Source organism: Dipodomys spectabilis, unplaced genomic scaffold (assembly GCF_019054845.1).
Source record: "Dipodomys spectabilis isolate Male_0828 unplaced genomic scaffold, ASM1905484v1 ptg000301l, whole genome shotgun sequence".
Lineage (NCBI taxonomy): Eukaryota > Metazoa > Chordata > Mammalia > Rodentia > Heteromyidae > Dipodomys > Dipodomys spectabilis.
This window is the reverse complement of record NW_024870978.1, coordinates 11,076,794-11,097,268: the sequence shown is the minus strand read 5'-3', so window position 1 is coordinate 11,097,268 and position 20,475 is coordinate 11,076,794. Positions and strand designations below refer to the sequence as shown.

The 20,475-nt window shown below is 37.8% G+C and overlaps 1 non-coding gene across 1 annotated transcript; it reads left to right on the top strand.

Moving 5' to 3' along the window:
- Window positions 1-757: 757 nt before the first annotated feature.
- Window positions 758-864, top strand: LOC122127492. Its single transcript, XR_006151167.1, has one exon. It is a non-coding gene; the product is annotated as a U6 spliceosomal RNA (small nuclear RNA).
- Window positions 865-20,475: the final 19,611 nt, after the last annotated feature.

Here is a 20,475-nt window from a genome sequence, read left to right as displayed (position 1 = left end):
AGAAAATTAAGGTTAGCTATATATGTTAAGCACAAATATAGGCAATATCAAGATATCTTGAAATTGTATACTTTTATTGGATAAAGTGGCTCAATCCTGTAATATTATCTACTTTTTTAGAAAACAGAGATTAGAGTATTGCATTTCCAGGCAAGCCCAGACAAAAAAAGACTTTTCAGAAACTCTAACCATTTGCTGGGTGCAATGTGGTTTGCTTGTGTTTGGAGGACTACAGTCCAAGCAGGCCCAGCATAGTGATACTACCTCAAAATAAGCAATCAAATTACAATCTGCAGGTATGGCATAGTAGAGATGCCAAAGTTGTAAAGTTCCTTTCATTGCTGCAATTGGTCTTCTTGTATTCCTATTTAAATATTTTTCCCTTCCCCTCCACAAATGATGCCAACATCAAAAATGTGTGCTTATGTAAGAAATGCATGATTCTAAAATTTCATGACAATTCTTTTGAACTTACTTTTTGTGGAATTGTCTAGTTTAAGAAAATCAATTACACTTTCTATATAAAAAATGTTCTGGGGCTGGGAAGGTGGCTCAGTGGTAGAGTGCTTGCCTTGCATGCCTGAGTCCCTGGGTTCAATTTCTCAGCAGCACATAAACAAAAAGAAAAAAAGCTGGAAATGGCGCTATGGCTCAAGTGGTAGAGCTATCACTAGCCTTGAGCTGAAGAGCTGAGGGACAGCGCCCAGGCCCAGAGTACAGGCCCCACGACCGGACCCCCCCAAAAAAAACATGTTCTGTGCTTAATCTGGTAGCCCATTCACTAACATTGAAATGATACAGAGAAGATTAGCATGGCCCCTGAACAAGGATGACTCGCAAATTCATGAGGCAATCCATATTTATACAACAACAGATGCTGGAGGGGATGTGGCCACAAGGGAACCCTACTCCATTTTTGGTGGGAGTGTAAACGTGTTCAACCACTTTGGAAAGCAGTATGGAGTTTCCTCAAAAGACTCCACATAAAGCTCCCCTATGACCCAGCAACCCCACTTTTGTTCATTTACCCAAAGGATCACAAACAAGACCATACTAAAACTACCAGCACAACTATGTTTATTGCAGCATTATTTACCATAGCTAAGATAGGGAACCAACCCCTATGCCCCTCAGTAGATGAATGGATCAAGAAAACGTGGTAAATATATACAATTGCATTCTATGCCTCCATCAGAAAGAATGATATCGCCCAATTTGTTTGGAAATGGAAAGACTTGGAAAAAAATTTATTAAGTGAAATAAGCCAACTCCAAAGAAACATAGGTCCCATGGTTTCTCTTATTTTCAATAACTAATATATGTCCCGGATTATCATAAAATGTCAAAAGCTATGTGCATTTGACCAGATAAGATGATGTTAAGCTAAATGAACCCCAAGATAGGGACACAAGTGGTTCTATCTTGTTATTATTTCTAACATACAAATACTATATGATGTGATTTTTTTGTTTCTTTATATGTTCCTCAACCATGCTATAACCCTTTTTTTCACTATATTTGAAGTTGGTGCGCCTACATCTTGTATATACGTTTCTTTAATTTGGGGAGGGGAAGGAAAAAACTAAATGCTTAAATAGGGATACGGTTTGACCCCTGGTAAAAATGAGATGCACAAGACACTATGTTGAAAAATGAATTGTACAATTTAGGCAGGGGGAGGGGGAGAGGAGGAGTGGAGTGTACTTGTGGAGGTGGGAGAGAAGGGATGGTGGGGGAAAAACAAAGAAGGAGGTAACAATGCTTGTTAAGAAATGTACTCATTACCTTGCTCATGTAAATGTAACCCCTCTGTGCAGTATTTTTAAAATAAAAAAATGTATAAAAATGTTCTGAGATTGAAGAGTTCATTTCCCTTATTTTACCCATATAATATCGTTAACAAATAAATTAATGCAAAACACTGACATGAAGGTATTATGAATAAATCTGTGTGTTTGTGCATGAGTGCACACGTGTTGGTGTGATCAGAATTTGAATTCAGGGCTTCAAGGTCTTGCTAAGCCTTTCCTCTCTAGATTGGTGAGCTATTATATGAGCTACATCTCCACTACTGGCTCTTTGCTAGTTCATTAACATTTTTGAAAAATAATCTCAAATATTTTTTTGCCCTGATTGGCTTCCAATTGTTCTCCACAGATCTCAGCCTCCTGAGTAGATATCTCAAGTAGACAAGATTACAGGTGTGACCAACCAGCACAAGGCTGTCAGAATAATTTTAAAAGTAGAAGAAAATTTACTTCATGGGGGCCTGTTATTATCATCTCCTACTTTTAAAGCACTTTGCTTTAAAAGTAAATGTGAATTTATTAAATTAAATGTAAATTTATTTCTCTTTTGGATTCTTAAAAGACAGAAAATGATGATATTTAAAAGTTTTGGTACTTTTTTAAAAGAAAAATGGAAGTGTAGGACAGAAGAAATTTGGCTGTCTTTGAAAATCAATTTATAAGCTCAATTATGTACATGATAATGCAATGTCGCCAACACAGTCTGTGCTGAAGTCAAATTGTGACAGAAAAAATCATCATGGGGAATAATTGCTATGCTATTATTTCTTGGGCAATATGAATATTGAATTCAGAGTGTAAGAGAATGGTGAGATTTTACCTACCTTTTCTGTAATTGCTGAAAGATTTTTGGAAACTTTGATTCATTTCCTTCCTCACTGTGTGTCTTTGGACCATTCACTTAGTGCCTTTAATTACAATTTTCCCAACACTAAAATGGTAATAACATTAGCATTATAGCAAATGTTATCTTAAGAATTAAGAGAAATAAAACTTGTGAAAAATTTAACATAAACTTCTATGAATGAGCTTTGAGTTTAGCCAACAGTTTTTTAAATACTAAATAAAATGTATTACAGAAACCATTACATGTAGTGAGCAACCAGAAGTAATGTTACCTATTGACAATGCTCTGTTTCCAAGGAACCCAGGTGGATAACTTCTCATGCTGTAAATCAAAATAGTTATCTTATGTTTTGATAGTGTAAAAATATCAGGGACATTATAAAGAAGGAATGTTGTAGACAGATGTGAAGTCCATATGAAAATGTACAAAACTGATAAAACGTAATCGTATCTGAACAGTATATTTTGGTTTACATAATTTAAGGTACATCACAAAGATAGGGAAAACCTAGAAGAATGAACTATCTTTTTGAAATCCTATCATAGATCCTTAGCAGGATGAACTCTTTCCTCATTCTTGTAGAGGCATCATCAGATGAGAGGAACTCTATTTTTTTTGTTTGTTTCCTTCCATTTATTCTTCAGTTTGAAATCAACTACATGAGACTGAAAGAACCAAAATTAGACACGCAGGGTTTGGAAAGAGCAATCAACATAAAATAAATAAAGTACATAAAGTTTTGTAAAAGGTCTACCCAAATTGAGTTATATAGTCTCAAGCATAAACAGAAAATGATTTAAGCAATATCATTTTATTGAAAAATGTTAGGCATTGTTTAATTTTTCCTTTCTACTACATTGAATTAAGTATTGATTTTGTATAGAGACATTAAAGATGAGATAAATAAGAAACTTGATTTAAAATGGACAAAAGTTCTGAATAGACATGCTTTCCAAACAGCCCTGAAAATCACAAAGTTGTGTGTAATACCACTTCTATGCTGGCTTAATGCTTTCTGAACAGACATCATTAGAGAAATGCAACTCAAAATTACTATGATACTACTTCATAATTATTATAACTCTTATCAAAAAAATCAAAGGAGCCAGGTGTTGTGGTAAAGGCTTGTAATTCCAAGCATTTAGGGGGTTGGAGTAAGAGGATTTGATTCTAAGGCCAGTCTGGTGTACTGCTCATAGTAAAAACCTGCCATTTAAAAAACTCAGAAGGTAATAATGTTGTGAGAGTGTGGAGAAAAGGAAATTTTGTACTCTCTTGGTCAAAATACAGGTTAATATTCTCGTTGTAGAAAGTAGTATGCAGTTTTCTAAAGAAATGCAAAGATGAAATATCTTCTGACCCACTAATCATGTGATTATTTCTCTTTGGGTAACTCGAGCTTTGTGTTTTACAGATACACTTCAGGATTTCTTTTTCATGAATCAAACATGGGAAAGAACTAAATGCAACCTCCCTTAATTCAAAAAAGAATAGAAGCTATATTTATTTGTATTACTGTGCATGAAGAAATCCTGGAGATTTCTGGTTAATTCAGAGGGACCCATGCAAAAATATAGGACAAGAGGAAAGTAAAACTGTTTTTAAAGTATAATAGGTTATCATTGATGAAAAGTTTTAGGGGTCATTTTTCCTTTTTTTTTTTTTTGCCAGTTGTTCAATACAGCAGCAAGGCTGTACCCTGGAGCCCTTTCAATGTTACCACGTGAACCTCCACTTCTGTAGTGCTTGTGGGTGTGGTGCCTCCTCAGGTGGGGCCCCCTCCCTTGTGGTGGATGTGCAGTGAAGGGATTGTGTGTGCATGGTCCCCAGCATTGCCAGATGAGCCCTGCCCACCCTGCCCACCTCCCTTCCCAGTCTCACTTGCTCAATTTCACCCAGGAGCTGGCAGCCATGAGGCTGAAGTTGAGCCACTGCTGCCCTCTCCTCTGTCAGCTGTGATGGTACTGGTCTGTGGTGGTCCTGGGTTCACGTGCCATCCCAGTGAGACTGTTCTGGGGTCACTGCCTGCCCCCATGGGTGTAGGGTGGAGGACATCATGTTTGTACACTGCACAGTCCACAGGAGAAGGAAGGCTTGGTGGACAGTTCACCCCCTTGGGGCCAGGCAGCCCAGCCTTGGTTCAGACTTTAGGGCATTCTGGAGACTAGAGTCGTGTGCTGACCCCTCTGCTAGCGGGCTTGTGACAGCTGTGGCAGCTCAGCACCCTGGAGCCCCTTCAGCATCCCCATAGACCTCCATTTTCTGTTCCTTGTGGTCTCAGGTATGGAGCCATCCTTGCATATGCCCATCAGTGCCAGAGGAGCCTGGACTTGCAGTGCACCAGCTGCAGCACTGGAGGCCCAAAGCCCCTTTGGCTTTGCTGTGTAGCCTCCTCCATTGTCCTTCTGGTCCACATGGATACAGCTCTGGGTGCCATTCCGGGGATGCTCCGTTTGGCAGCAATGGCCTCATCCCCTACCCTCAATAGGATCCAAAGCAAGCATGGGTCTGGCCTTGGCAGTGTAGGCCACACAGATGGAAGGCAGGACTTGGGGTCTGCCCTGCCTTACCTCCTGGCTTTGGCACCTGAGGCTGGGTTGCTTGGTTTGGTCACAGATGGAGCCTTGTTGGATGCAGCCCACCACAACAAGTGCTGCACCTGCTGCAGCAGCAGTGAGGTGTCCCAGATCGCCCTCAGGATCACCACAGGGACCTCTGATGGGTCTATATGGACTTGGTGTTTGTGTCATCCCAGGACTCCCATTAGGAAGTGCCACTCCCCTTCGTAGTACTGGAAGTAAGAGGTGTCACATATAATTTCTGCTTTCTAACGTTTTTCTTCACTAAGTTAAACAGAAAAGGGAGATATAAATAAGTTTTATAAAAACAAAACATATAACCTATATCACTTCTACCTGTTAAAACACTGTAATATTTTTTATCCAGTAGGAATTCTTTCCGTACTTACTTATTTTACTTTTGAATGTAACGAATGTAATATTTTTGTGTGTATTTTACTATTCTAGTAAACTTTATTTGCACTACTTACATACAATTTTTTTTAATTCTGAGATTTAAGAATGTGTTTTTTGGAGAACTCTAACAACAACAGATGCTGGAGGGGATGTGGACAGAAAAGAACCTTACTTCATTGTTGGTGGGAATGTAAACTTGTTCAACCACTTTGGAAAGCAGTATGGAGGTTCCTCAAAAGACTTCACATAGAACTCCCCTATGACCCCGCAATCCCACTTTTGGGCATTTACCCAAATGTTTACAAACAAGACCACACTAAAGCTACCAGCGCAACAATGTTTATTGCAGCATTATTTACCATGGTTAAGATATGGAACCAACCCACATGCCCCTCAGTAGATGAATGGATCAAGAAAATGTGGTATATATACACAATGGAATTCTATGCCTCCATCAGAAAGAATGACATTGCCCCATTTGTTAGGAAATGGAAAGACTTGGAAAAAATTATATTAAGTGAAGTAAGCCAGGCCCAAAGAAACATAGGTCCCATGGTTTCCCTTATTTGCAATATCTAGTATATGTATGAGTCAAGCGGAAACGGTCAGATAATATGATGTCAGGAAAATGAACCCTTAGATATGTATTTTAATGTTTTTTTTCTTTCATGCATGTGTTTCTAACGCTTTTATAAGATTATCTCTTTGTTGCTTTGTATGTCCCTCCCCCACAGTATAACCCTGCTTTCACTATATTTGATGTCAGTATAACTTGTGGAGGCGATGGGGAAAAACCAGTTGTTTAAGGATACGGTGGACCTGCTGCAACAATGAGAAGTACAAGTTGTCATGTCCAAAACGAGCTTTACAACGTCGGTACGGGGGGGGGAACGGGGGGAAGGAGAAGGATTGGGATTGGGGGGGAGGGGGGAGGCTGGGAAGGGATGTGAAGGGTAAACCAAAGGAGGAGGCTGCAATGCTTGGTAAGAAATGTACGCATTATCCTGCCCATGTAATTGTAACCCCTCTGTACAGTATGTTCACAAATAAAATAAAATCAAATTAAAAAAAAAAGAGTTTTGTTGTACTTTTATTTCAGTTTGCCATTAGGCCTTATAAACGCATACAATAAAATCCATTCTTGCTAGTATCAAGTTCAATGGTTTTGTAGACTAGAGACTCAAGGATATATCATTATATATCATACAGTAATGTGTGTCAATTTGTTTATAACTGCTCCATAAAATAATTACTAATTGAGGCAGCAGCCACTTCATCTGGCATCCTGGTCCCTCTGATGAAGTAGGATCCTAGTGGCAGCCTGCCCAACTCGGGTGCTTCTGGGCATCTCGCCTGAGACTGGGGGAGGATATCAGGGTGTACCTGTTGTTGGACTAAGGAAGCTGCTGCGTGAATGACACAGTGCCACTGACCCACATCTAGCACCCACATCTAGCACCCACCAGCCCCATGGGCCTGGGCCCTAAAGATCAGCCCATGAGAGCACACACACACGGCTGGGTGGGGGAGCACCCACCTAGAAAGGAGTGCAGACAAAACAGAAGCCACTCTGGGGATCAGCTTGTACAGTATCATCTGTGGAGCAGGGGACGATTGTGCTCAGCTCTGGGGAGAAGACAAGAAATACAGGCCCAGGTGCTAACTTTTGTACTCAGGCTGGCAAGGAAACTTTCCTCCAGACACTCTCCTGCAGGCTCAGGGTGCCCTTCCATGCTCCTTGTCCATGGAGTATCAGCCAGGGACACTCATGTCCGGTACTCCTGGCTGCTCTTTTGGGGTTTATTAATTTACACAGACAGCCCTTGCCTCAGACAGCAGAGTTATACTCTGGGTTTTCTAAACTTTCTGCATCTGAGCATTTCACAGTGTTTTGTCTTTGTATCGTTTCTTATAAATGCTTTGTGAAATTTGTGTTTAGGTGTTGAGGTGCAGGAGGAGCCAGATTATGAACATAGTTTCCTACAATACTTTCATCTAAAAATGAAAATATATTCTTTCTAAAAATGCCTATCAGGAAATGAATTTGAGAGAAAGAAAAGGCAGTTTTCTCATGAGATCAAAATGTGCTAGTTTTATATGCATGTTTTATGCGTTCAAAATACAACTAAATAATTCACTATCTAGGAACAATTGTCCAGACCTAAGAGTTAGGCGTCTTGGGAGCTAGAGGCAGGGTTTTTGTGAGGTTTATCCAAAGGGAGGGAAGAAAGTTAATATCCATAGATTACTTTGTAGAATGAAAGTGGTAATACCAAATGAGAATCACATAAATCCTCTCTGCTATTCAGGATCTTTTATTCTTCCATATGAATTTTTGGATTGCTTCTTCTATTTCATTGAAAGTGAGATTGGGATATTGATAGGTATCACATTGAATTTGGATATAGCCTTTGGCAGTATTGCAATTTTTATGCTGTTACTCTTCCCAATCTAGGAGCGTGGGAGGTTTCCCACTTCCTTAGTTCTGCTTTAATTTTATTTTTCAGGTATTTAAAGTTTCCATCATAGAGGTCTTTCACCTCTTAAGTTAACTCTTAGGTATTTTGGGAGGAGGATATTAAAAAGGTATTGTGTTCCTATTTTCAGCCTCACTCTTTATCGTTATTGGAATACAGGAAAGCCATTGAATTTTGAGGGTTAATTTTATATTCTGCTAGTTTGCCAAAGTTTCTGATCAGCTCAAGTAACTTGGGAGTGGAGTCCATGGGGTTCTTTAAATACAAGATCATGTCATCTGCAAAGAGGGATAGTTTTACTTCATCTTTCCCTATTTAGATCCCCTTTAAGTTTGCATCTTGTCTTATTGCCCCAGCTGGCATTCGAATACTAAGTTGAAGAGGAGTGGAGAGAGAAGACATCCTTATCTCATTCCTGAATTTGTAAGAAATGATTTTAACTTTTTGCCATTAACTCTAATGCTGGCTGTAGGTTTGTCAATCCTTAGCAGAAAGAACAGTGCTGGAGCAATATCAGTTCCAAATTTCAAACTCTATTAAAAAGCCATAGTAATAAGAACAGATTGATAATGGCACAAGAACAAACCTGAGGACAAATGGAAAAGGACTGAAGACTCAGAAATGAATCCACTGACCTATAGCCACTTAATCTTTGACAAGGGCTAAAAAACATAGAGTGGAATAAGACAGCCTTCTCAGTAAATGGTGTTGGCAAAATTGGTTAAACACCTATTAAACTAAAAATAGATTTGTATATATCGCCCTGCACCAGAATCAACTGCAAATGGATAAAAGAACTCAAAATAAAAGCAGACACTGTGAAAACATTACATGAAGGAATAGGAGAAACTCTAGGGCTCTTTAGCGCAAGCCAAAATTTTCTTAATAGAGAACAAGAAACAAAACAAATCAAAGAAAGGTTGGGCAAATGGGATTGCATGAAACAGCAGAGCTTCTGCAAAGCAAAGGTAAAAGCTAACAAGAACTGTAGAAAGCCCACGTACTGGGAGATCTTCATGAGTCATGAAATGGACAAGGTCTTATATCTAAAATATACTTAGGACACAAAAATTAAATTCCCCAACAACAAATCCTCAAAGAAACAACTGCCTGATAACTCAGTGGGCTAAATACTTAAAGAGAGATTTCTCTGAAGAGGAAATAAAAATGCCTGTTAGACACATGAAGGAATGCTCAAGTTTTCTAGCCATAAAAGAAATGCAAATCAAGACAACATTGAGATCGCACCTCATTCCAGTTAGAATGTCTATAATCAAGAAATGTAATAATTACGGATGCTGGAGGGAACTCTACTGCATTGTTAGTGGGAGTGTAAAGTTGTTCAACCACTTTGGAAAGCAGTATGGAAGTTCTTCAAAAGACTCCACATAGAGTTCCCTATGACCCAGCAATCCCACTTTTGGGCATTTACCAAAATGATCATAAACAAGATCACACCAAAGCTACCAGCACAACCATGTTTATTGCAGCATTATTCACCATAGCTATGATATGGAACCAACTCCGATTCCCAACAGTAGATGAATGGATCTAGAAAATATTATATATATATATATATATATATATATACATATATATATATATGTGTGTGTGTGTGTGTGTGTATATATGAATGTACACACACACACACACACACACACACACACACACACACACATAATGGAATTCTATGCCTCCATTAGAAAGAATGGCATTGCCCCATTTGTTAGGAAATGGAAAGACTTGTTAAAAATTATATTAAGTGAAGTAAGCCTGGCCCAGAGAAACATAGGTCCCATGGTTTCACTTATTTGCAAGGACTAGTACATGTCTAGGACAAGCAGAGAAGATCAAAGGTTATGTACATATGATCATATAAGATGATGTTAAGTGAAATATACCCCAAGTCAGTCTTGGTTTTGTTTTAATATACTTATAAGGCACTATGTGTTTCTTTTGTAGGTTCATCCCCCCCATGATATAACCCCTGTTTTCACTGTATTTGATTCCAATGTTGTGCATCTTGTATATTTACTTTTGTAATTTGGGGAGTTGAAAGGATGTAGCAAAATGCTTAAATGGGGCTGCAGGTTGACCCATTGTGACGAAGAGATGTACAGGACACTATGTAGAAAATGAATTTACAATGTCAGGCAGGGATTGTGGAGGGAGGAGTTGGAGAGGTGGGGAGGGAAGGGATGGTAGGGGAAAAACCAAGGAGGAGGCAACAATGCTCGATAGGAAATGTACTCATTACCCTACTCATGTAACTGAACCCCCTCTGTACAGGATTTTTCCAGTGCTGCCCTCCGCATTGAATTTTTTGCCTTTGCTGGCTGTGGTTAAGTCCACCTGCTCAGTGGATTAGTAGTCTTCAATGCATCTTGGTCCTCAAATGGGACTTGGATTATCCAGTGGTGGTTGGAACGGGCCAAGGGCAGTGCAAAGACCATTTCCAGGGCATGGCTTCTTCATTCCCCATGCAACTAGAATTGCAAGCAGTATTTCTCTGAATTTGACTCCAGAAAACAATCACTGAACCAAAAGGCAAGGCCGCCAAACACCTATCCTCCTCCCCCCATTCCCTCCTTTCTCCATCCTTGGGAGAGTACAAAATAATTTCGCAGGTTTTGGCAAACACACAAATTGCCCACCACCTCCCCTGGTAAATTAGGTTTCAAGTCACTAAGTCATGTAAACGGATAATGCCTCACTCATTATTCTGGTCAACATCTTCAGGTTGTTTGATGCTTTAATTTTTGTTGTTGTTGTTGTTGGTAGGGGGACCTGAACTCTGGGTCTGGGCACAATCCCTGAGCTCTTCAGCTCAAGGCTATCACTTGAGCCATAGCGCCACTTCCAGTTTTTTCTGCTTATGTGATGCAGAGGAATTGAAACCAGGACCTCATTCATGCAAGAGAAGCACTCTACCACTGAGTCTCCTTCCCAGCCCTAATGCTTTAATTTTTTAAATTTCTTTTTTTCAGTCTTGGGTCTTGAACTCAGGGACTCGGTTTTAGCATATCCCTGAGTTCTTCAGCTCAAGAGAAGCCCTCTTCCACTTGAGCCACAGTGCCACTTCCTGTTTGGAGACAAGTGACTCACAGACTTTCCTGCCAGGGTTTGCTTTGAACCGTGAATTTTAAAATTATATTCCTTCTAGATGTTTATTGGAACATTACAGTTTTTCTGGAATTTAAAGTTTTCTGTAAACATTTATCTTCAAGTAATCCAACAACCTTAAATATTACATTTAGAAGCTATCCTGTAGCACATCCATTTTGAAATTATTATGTTAAGATGAAATTCTTATTCTTTGTAGAAAAAAACCATTAAACTCCAAATGAGAACATGCTAATTTCAGCTGCCTTGAGTCTCCTTCCTCTTTTTTTTCTCTCCAGTATCTTTTCTTGTTTTGGAAAAAGTGTCATGGACTGTCCAACCATTCAAAGGAAGCTTATTCCATTAATTTAATAGAAAAGAATCCAATCTTCCTGCATCTCAAGGCAACTTTGAGTATAATGTTAATCTGATAATTCACATCATTGAATTTTCATAGTAATTTTGATAATTTTTGTTTAAACCATTCATTAAAGAGCTTCCAAAAATCAAGAATAAAAAATAATGTTCTGCTTTCTAAGAAGGTTTAAAAAGCTAGTAATTCAACAAAACACATTCTATTCTTCCAAGATTCCATGGTGAAAAATTTCTCTTTCATCATCGCCCTTACCACTGACCCCTTCCCTTCAAACTTTCAGCTTTCTTGTTCCAGCTTTCATTTTGGTTCTAGCATCAGTAATCTCTTTGTAGTATTTGACAATGAAATTCCATTTGTTGTTAGAGAGCTCAATTCATATTGCCAAAAGCAGACTCATGAGCATAACATTGAACATAAAATATTGAATATCATTAATGTGATCTTATGTAACTATTTCATAAATTAATATAAGTTCCACATAAATGTGCATCTTCATATAATTTTTAAAATGCAAAGTAGTTACATATCTATGTCAAAAAATAATTCAGATCACTAGTAGAAGATTATAAGCTAAACCTATTGCATCATCCCCAATATCTTTGTAAAATTTTCTTTTCTCATTAACTTTCACCTTAGGGCCTTCTTTTCCTAGCCACAAATTGTCAATTGATATCCTTGTATATTGGTCACCTCTGAGTAACCTCACTTCTTTCCACCACCAGTAATTCCCCTGTGTTAAATACCTGAGGAATAACGTCCCAATGTGCCTGCAAGAGGAGTACCCAAGTCGACTGTCTGTGCCCACTCTTCCCTTGTTTTGTTTGGGAATGTGCTATCAGAGACAAGGGTGTCAGGGATCAGGTGGCTGGAACCATGGTGTTATGAATTATGGGTAGCAGAAAAGAGTAGCAGAGACTAGGATACCAGGAAATTGGGTAGCAGCAACCGCTTTGCAAGGGTTGGGGTAGCTAATACAGGCATCCAGAACAGTTTAGCAGGGACAAGAAAGCATAGACTAAGTGAAAGAGTAAAAGTTGTGAGGGATTGTGGGGCACAATCAGGGTCATGAGTGGGTAAACTGGGTAGCCAGTACTATGGTAGAAACAATTGGCATGGCGGACTGATACGGTGCAGAGCTCTGGGTTTGCCTGTCCAGTTTTGGCTGTTAGATTTTTAAGGAAACTACCTCTAGCAGCTCATTATCAGCTTTTTTTTTTTTTTTTTTGGTCTGTCATGGGCTTGAACTCTGGGCCTGAGTGCTCTCCCTCACCTCTTCAGCTCAAGGCGAGTGCTTTACCACTAGAGCTACAGTGCCACTTCCGGTTTTCTGGTGGTTTATTGAAGATAAGTGTTTCACAGACTTTCCTGCCCGGGCTGGCTTTGAACCTCGATCCTCAGATCTCAGCCTCCTAAGTAGCTAGGATTACAGGCGTGAGGCACCAGCAACCGGTGAGAAGTGAATGTTTCCACTGTATCATTGGTAAATATTTTTGGATAGATACCTAATCCTAATTTCACTGGGTTTTGTGGCATTGTGTTTTTGCTTTAATGAGGGACCTCCATATTGATTTTCAGAGCAATTATAATAGGTTGAAGATAATCTATAATATGTGAATATTAGATCAAAATTTAAATATATCAATGAACACATACAGGACCATCATATATAGCTTATAATTTGAAGAAATTTTAAGAAGACCAACAGTTGGGGGAAAAGAATATTTCAGAAGCTTAATAAAAAACATACACACATAGGAAAATACAAAAACAGGTACAACTAATTAGTGCTAATAGTAACAAAACATTTTCCTCAAGTTTTAAAAATGAAATTATTAAAATAATACTTAACATAAAATAAATATGACATGGAAGAAAATGTACCATAGACATTGTTTTCCCCATAATTTGTTTGATTTTTATAGCAAATGGATTAAAAGAAAATGTAATTACATGTCGGAAGATGATAACACTGTCAAGTGTCATTGATAGAATCCAGCGAAGGAAAGTAACAGAAAAATAGAGAGTAAGAACAACCTGGCTATGGCTGAGTATACTCAGAACTTTGTGAGGAAAGAATGCTCCATTTTCCTCATCAAAATAGAGTTAGGATAGCTACCTTTTGACAGAATACTTGTAATGCAGTCAGAGCAGTGGAGTTACTAATTTAGGTAGTAATTTATTACTTTTATTCCCTAATCTTATGATGTGATTCCCAAATGATGTGAGTGATCTTAGATTTTCTGAGCCCTTTTTTCACCCAAAGTTTCTAATTCCTCCCCCTGCCTATGATTCTTCTGCTACTCTCATTTCTTCTTGTTTCTGAACTAGACTCCTATGACCTTTTTGTTCATGAGAAAGAGCTGGAGAAATATGAGAATGGCCTGGAGTCGGAGCTAACATCCACTCCAACTTGGAGGATCTGGTGAAGGACCTACATCTGGGCCTCAGAATCAGATATTAATTGAACTCTTTGGAAATGGAGAAACTCACCCCCCAACCCCAGGCAGAATCTGTCATTCCTTGACTTTCTCTGAAGAGATTTGGTACTAGGGCACAATTCAGAGAATGAGCTTTTCTACCACCCACCACAGCCTTGTCAGGAGGAACAGGTTCAAAACTAAATGTGGCCTCAGTTCCCACAGAGCCAGTCAGAAGCCAAGAGATCACACTTTTCTCCTCATTAGGGATCTTCTGGTAGGAATAGAGTCATCTGGGCAAAGTCTAATATGGAGATTAAGTGAGACTGGACCTATGGAGGACACAAGAGAATGACCCTGTCTTTGACTACAAGTGAGTTGTGTAGTGAGACATGACAACTTCCTTCATATATGAAAATTCACTAGGTGTTATCTCACTGCCACTTTGAAGGAGGTCAGTTTCCCCAAAGGAGAAGTTGTTAAATGTTGTGACTTCCAGTTTGCTCTCTAAGCTCTTGTCTCTCCCACCCCTTCCCATGCCAGGAATGCATTGCTTCTTTCAGGCACTCAACTACTTGACTGACTCCTAGGCAGGAATACTGTAGGCTATTATTTGGCTAACCTCTTGCATTTGAGGTAGAATAAGCCTAGGCTCTGCTTATGCCATGAGGTAGATGCACGAAGCTGAGTATAAGCTCATATTTATACAGAAAACCAATCATATGGAAAAAAAATAGTTGAGTGATTTAGGGTTTATAGCCACTAAATTTAGGTTATTATTAGAAACACACCTAGAACCATGGATTAGGAAGAGAACAGTGAAGTAGGTTTAAGATAAAATGGAAAAGACACATAATAGCCATAACAGGAGATGAGAGTGTGAAGGAACTATTGGCATAGTTCCTTTTACTATCTTAGGAGTGACGTTGGATAGGAGGCTTTTAGAATAATATCTAAAATAGAGGGACGTGCTGGGCCCTGGTGGCTCACATCTGTTATCCAAGCTACCCAGGAGGGTGGGATCTGAGTATCATGATTCAAAGCAAGCCCAGGAAGAAAAAGCCAGAAGTGGTGCTGTGGCTTAAGTGGTAGAGCGCCAGTTTGGAGCTCAGGGACACTGCCTAGTTCCTGAGTTCAAGATTCAGCATCAGCAAAACAGCAACAACGAAACAATAATGATAAAAAGAAATAAAAGAAGGACTTAAAGATATGCGATGGAATGATGATCCTGTGTAACTGTTTAGAAAACATAAAAGGAGCCAAAATTTGGAGCAAAATGATACCTATTCATTACTAATCAAGGATGCAAAGCAAATGACAAATTCCTCTTCTTGAAAACTTCCAAACTTGGGCTGGGAAAGTGGCTCAGTTGTTAGAGTGCTTGCCTTGCATGCACGAGGCCCTGGGTTCGATTCCTCAGCCAGAAGTGGTGCTATGGCATGAGTGGTAGATTACTAGCCTTGAGGTGAAGAGGTGAGGGACAGCACCCAGGCCCAGAGTTTAGGCCCCATGACCGACCCCCCCCCAAAAAAAAAACAAAAAAAATTTCCAAACTTACCTTTTCTCATAATTGAGAAGAGGCTTCTTTTACAAGAATTCTCCTTATCTAGCTCAAGGTCATTAGAACTTCAGTAGACTTTTCCTATTGAGATGTAATGCACCTAACTCTACTGAACTTAATCAAGGTTAGGAAAGTATGGAAATTGATAGGTTTATTGTATTTTTCTTTGTAAATATATACTACTGTCAGGTATTATATATAGCATATATTATAATATACAATATATTATACATTATATATAATATATTAAAATATAACATATATTATATATTAACAGTCTTCCTAATTTTAGAGTTAGGAACAAGCAACATATTGAAAGACAAATGCTTGAATCTCTGAGTAATTTCTCTACCACTGAACAATTCCAGGTTTCATTCTTATTACCCAAAGAGCAACGTAAGAAAGTGATGCCCATGAAGGTGGTTCTCTGGATTTTGGAAACTGTGATCTGCAAATATATATATATATATATATAAATTTATATAAAATATAAATTTACATATAAATAAATTATATATAAATATAATATATATTTATATATATAATTTATATTTTATATATAATTGTTTTACTAGTGAATGTGTAAATCTATAGCAACAGATAAACAAATGATCATCTATGTGCACACACACTCAATCACTTATAAAAATTTCTTTTCTATGGTCCCTATTCACCTACACAAAGAGTACATGAGTTGCCCTTGAATTGTCCTGCAAGTTCTTTATCTGGCTACTGTAGTTTCACATCCTTTGTTTTCTAAGCAGCCAGATGTTATGTGTTCAACAACAATACTTGATACAGGCAAAAGTATCCACCCTGAAACACAGAGAAACTTGGATTTCAGAAATGCCACAAATAAGTGGGAGGTACAGCAGTACTTTTCAAAATTGAATAGATTACATATTTATTAGAAAGTTTGTAAGAAAAATAACTTCAATGTAGGATGAAACACTTGAAGAAAACTTCAGTTTGGATTACATATAGCTAGGTGCTGGTAGCTCATGCCTGTAATCTTGGCTAATCTGGAGGCTGATATCTGAGGATCACAGTTCAAACCCAGCTTGGGCAGAAAAGTTCCCTTGAGACACTTATTGCCAACTAATCACTCAAGACTAAAATTGATACTGTGGCTTGATGTTTTAGAGAGCTAACCTTGAGCCAAAGACCTCAGGAACAGTGCCCAGCGCCCAAGTTCAAACTCTGCAATAGAAAATCAATAAAAATAAAAAATAAATTGCATATGATTTATTACCAACTCTGTACAAGGAAAATAGGATATGACACATGGCAACATATGACTTCAAGGTACAAAGTTCCAGGGCATTTCCCCACCCTTGAGAACTAGGATTAATCCATATTGAAAAAATAAAAAGATGAATGATTTATACCAAATTTCAAAACATACTATATGTTATACAAAGGAAATGCAATAAACATACATTTCACAGTCTACTAACATCATATTGTATAAGCATTCTGATTAACTGATTCATCAAAATCAATACAATGCAGTTAAAACATCCAATATCTCAGGTGTCAACTTAGCAGAATACTTTCAATGTATGATGGTTATTTTTTGTATTATCCAGCCCTATCTATCCCACAATTGCAGAAGACTCTTCCTGAGAAAGACCAGAGACCTGTCTACTGTGAGTGCTCAATGTCTACCTGTTCCCATTCTCTGTTATTTGGGCATGTGATAGACTGAATATCTGGTAACTTGCCAAAGGCACAATTTGGGACTGGCTTTCAGTGATGATAGTTTAGTTCTCAGGAAAAAAAAAGGGAAATTGAAGACAGAGGGAAAATCTACCAGATCCCTGAAAGATTTCTATCATTGTGCTAAAACTGTACCCTTCTGCTGAACAAACTGCAGTAATTGTCACTCCAACCACATGTCCAAAAAAATGGCTTTCCAAATATTGGCCTGTTTTCACTTTGGTATATCAAGACATACTCTTGTGACCCCGTTTTACTTAAACTATCAGCTATGGTTGGCCCAAGGAATAGTTGACCTTACCAATTTCTTAAATTTTAGGTCATCACACAATCACTTCATAACCCTTAAACATTAAAAATACCTATCCGTATAAGTCCGCATTACATACTTATTAGTTTTTCTTCATTTGTCATGTTTTACATATTTGTGTATCTCAGGGCTTAGTTCTGTAATCTTCCTTCGCATGATTGTTACCACTGAGTGCACATAATTATTTGTTTTTTTTTCTCCAGCTCTGTTCTTTCTTTAATTCAAGTCCTTAATAACATCCTGTCTACTGACAAATCCTAGCTACTGATTTTTTTTTTCGGGGGGGGGAGGTCCAGTCATGGGGCCTGAACTCTGGGCCTGGGCACTGTCCCTCAGCTCTGCAGCTCAAGGCTGGCGCTCTACCACTTGAGCCACAGTGCCACTTCCGGCTTTTTTTCTTTTTGCTTATGTGATGCTGAGGAATTGAACCCAGGGCCTCGAGCATGCAAGGCAAGTGCTCTACCACTGAGCCACCTTCCCAGCCCACTAGCTACTGATTTTAACAAACTCAAAAGATCCCAAAGTGAGCTTTGATCTTTATCTACAAACCTATCCCTCATTACTATTTGATTAAGTGATAACTCTTCCAGTTGTCTTGTCAAAATACTTTGGGTTCACTTCAGACTTACATACTTTTTCACACCTCATATGTAATCTATGACCAGGTTTTGACAAATTAACTCAGGATATTTTAGGAGCCTATATGTGTGTGTGTGTGTGTGTGTATACATATACATACATACATATATATATATATATTATATGAGTGCTAATACTGTGACTTAAATTAGGGGCCTAGGTTCTTTTACTTTTCTTATGTGCTCAGGCTGCTAGTCTTCCACAGCTCCAATTTTAGCTTTTTGGTTCTTAGTTGAAGATAAGTGTCTCATGGTTCATTTCCCTGGTCTAGCTTAAAACTATGATCCTCTGTTTCCAGACTTTTAAATAGCTAGATTTAAAGGCATGCACCACTAAAACCACCCCTATTATATTTGAATTAACAATAAATTTAAAGAACGAATATTTGTGATATTTTCAAATCAGTATGTTTTCATTTACACTAAAACACAACCAAAGAACCTCTGAATGTACCAGTGCTCAAGTGCCAGGCACAATTTCATTGCTGGGAAATAACAATGATGATATTGTCTACAGGCAAAGCAGGAGAAAATGCTCTTCACTGAAGTTGCTGAAAGGCTGATAAGGATGAAGACAGGCAACATTATCCAGAAAGTATCACAAAGTGTTTGCTGTGGATAAGTGTAGCCAATCTTAGAGGATGTTCATAGGGATGAGGAGAATATTTGAAGGTGAATATGTGATTACAGAGGTGTGCTTTCTTGAAGATATATGTTTATAGCATAGTTTACATACTGTTGAAAATGAGATAGTTAAGATAGGGATGTTGTCATTCCTTGTATTCTTCACAGTATAATATTAAAACCAGTTTTATACATATATTCTTTATAGTAATTATAGAATATCCCTAATTACGTATATATTATAAACATATCATTTATATATTATGCAATATAGTATGTTACATGTATTATGCACACATAATTTAATTTTTCTACTTGTCTGTCCAGAAATTAAACTAGCAATATCTTTGAAAATTGATAGTAAAGTAGGGTCCTTGCAATTTCGATTGCAATATATAGTTTTACCCAATAAGTAGTTATTTATTCTGAATTGGTTTAGAAATGGAATATCATAATATAATTGAACATTCAAAAATAATTATGTAAGAACCTACCAAGGATGGAATTAAAAAATTTAACAAGACTAATATCTGCAATCCCAGCTATTTAGGGGCTGAGATCTGAAGAGAGCTATATGAAGCCAGTCTGAGTGAAATGGCTCAGGGACAACACCCAGACCATAGTTCAAGTCTCAGTACTGGCACAAAAATAACTTAGGTGACTAAAACTTAATATATTTATTTAAATAAAGTTGTCATTCCTTGTATCCTTCACAGTATAGTACTAAAACCAGTTTTATACATATATTATTTATAGTAGTTATAGAATATCAGTAATGATACATATATTATAAATATAACCTTTATATGTTATGTAATAACATATATTACATATATTATGCACACCTAATTAATACTGATATCACTAATATCCATTAAATTGACATATGTTTTAGAATAGGGAATAGATTTTCTTTGGTACAACAAGGAAGTAAGGAGCCACAAAAATTACTTTTTTTGGATTATATATCCACAACCAACTATTCCCTGTGTATTCAAGGTATTTAATGCTAAAAGCCTGTGTTCATCAGCACAAGTGTCTTTGACATGGATTTGTTCTCCTTAAGCAATTACTCCAGGAATAATAAACAGTGGAAGCTTAATGATGTTCACTCAGATATTTCTTTAGAAATTAAATCGAACTTTATTTGGTATAAAGATCACTTACAATGTCATTACCCACACCCTTTTCATTTAAAAATATTTGTATTTTGTAGCAATGTCATTGCCATTATTACCATAATTAGGAAGATAATGTGGGTTCATCTGCTCCATAGCTCTCGAAAGGTAATGAATGTGACACAGAATATCCTCACATATGCCTGGTGGAAACCTGGATTTGAATTATGGGTCTACAACTGATAAGTCTTAGGTACTTAGAAAATTTGTTTAGCCTTATGCCTACTTCTGTTTTTAATAAAATACTTAATTCATTTCCTAACTTGAAAAATATTCATGAGCACTAAAATTACCCTAATGCAGGTGCAGTGCTTGGAATGGTTCTGCACACTGTGTAGTAGGTCCCAGAGAAATCAGTTTTCATGAACATGGTCTCAGCATTCTTCCTGAAGGCCTTAAGAAATATATACCCAATTGATATTAATAACCGAAAAATTGTCTTT